The following is a 1,552-nucleotide window of genomic DNA, read 5'->3' on the forward strand; positions in this document are numbered from 1 at the left end:
AAAAAAAAAAAAAAAAAAAAAAAAGAAGAGAAAGAGACTCAGTTAGATTCAGTGAAGCTTCTAGGGTTTATAGCTTTACGCTTTTCAATAGTTTCATGGTGACTCTAAGTCCACAGAACCTCTCCAGTACTTCCAGACGTCCAGTACTTGGCAAACAAAAAGGAGGCTCACCTGTTGAAGGATGTAATCTCGTCCTTTTGGTCCTGCCAAATAAAGCCACGTGTAAGTAAGGTACATTTCAGAATCTTTATCTAACCAACCCTATCGAGAAGTATAGAATATTTCGTCATCCCCCGTTGATCAAGACAAAAGATACTAAAAAAAAACGAGACCGGATGACGTGTACTTTCCACAAAGGATATTTTAGCTGTCAGGTTGGGACAGTTGCCCGTTTCTGATTGGATACTATCTCTACGGTTGATCATGAATGACGTGGTCATTAATTTGTTAGCAATTAATGATTAATTGATTAATTATGTTTAGCAATTTGTGTTAGCTTCTAATTAATTCTGCAGTTTCTCTTGATCGACCTCAGCCGATTCCGGGATTCCAATTTTTTCCGGGATCAGTTGGTAATCGGCCGAAATTGGCCTAACCCTAGAAACCCTTCTAGAATCAATTTAGGGGTGAAACAGGGCTGGGTTGGGCCGGGTTTCTTAAAACTCTAACCCAACCCTAGGTCCTCAAAATTCAACCTAGGCCCAATCCAACCTTGTCGGGTTCATGTTCAGGCCCAACCTTGCCAGGTTAATACCAAATCTGCCATAATTGACCCTGTCAAGATCGGTTTAGGTCAAGTCGGGTTAGGCTGGGCTGGGCTGGGCTGGGTTAACCTTGGCTTCTGTAATGGTTTGATTAACCTTAATTGACCTATTTTTGCCGGTCATATGCATTTAAAAATAATAGAAAAATGAAATACTAATAGGAGCCCTAAATTCTAATATAAAAATTCAAGGTTAAATTTTGGATCGGGTTCGGTCAGGTTGGGTCGAGTTGGCGACCCAACCCTGACCTTGGGTTGGGTTTTTTCACCCTAACCCGCCTTCAGGGTTAGAAAACTTGGCCCAATCCCTTTTTGGGTTCAGGGCGGGTTTGGATTGTCACGACCAAACTTTCACCCCAAGATCAATCTAATTTTGATTTAAATAGTACGATTTCAATTATTTAACACTTGGGAGGCAACCTCTACAATACGTACACCTAGGAGCAAGGTTCTAAAACACGGGTATAGTCATGGGATCGATCAAGGCCAAAATTGTTTTCGGACGATCTGGATTATACCATATTGGATACTTGTTTTTTTTAATTTAATAAATTTTATTGTGATTTTACCCTTGGATTGAAAAGGTCAGGAATGGGGATTGATCAAGGTCAATACCATTATAATCCGGCCAATACTAATCATTCCATTCCATTTTTTGAGAACCATGCCTAGGCTATTTCCTATAAATTGTAGATGATATGCTTAGAGTAGTGGTAAAAAGTTTGGGCTGCTAGGGCAAATGCTTGGTTCGGGTGTTGAAAGCAGTCACATTGCGCATGTCAAAGATTA

The sequence above is a fragment of the Macadamia integrifolia genome, chromosome 10 (assembly GCF_013358625.1).
Source record: "Macadamia integrifolia cultivar HAES 741 chromosome 10, SCU_Mint_v3, whole genome shotgun sequence".
Classification (NCBI taxonomy): Eukaryota; Viridiplantae; Streptophyta; class Magnoliopsida; order Proteales; family Proteaceae; genus Macadamia; species Macadamia integrifolia.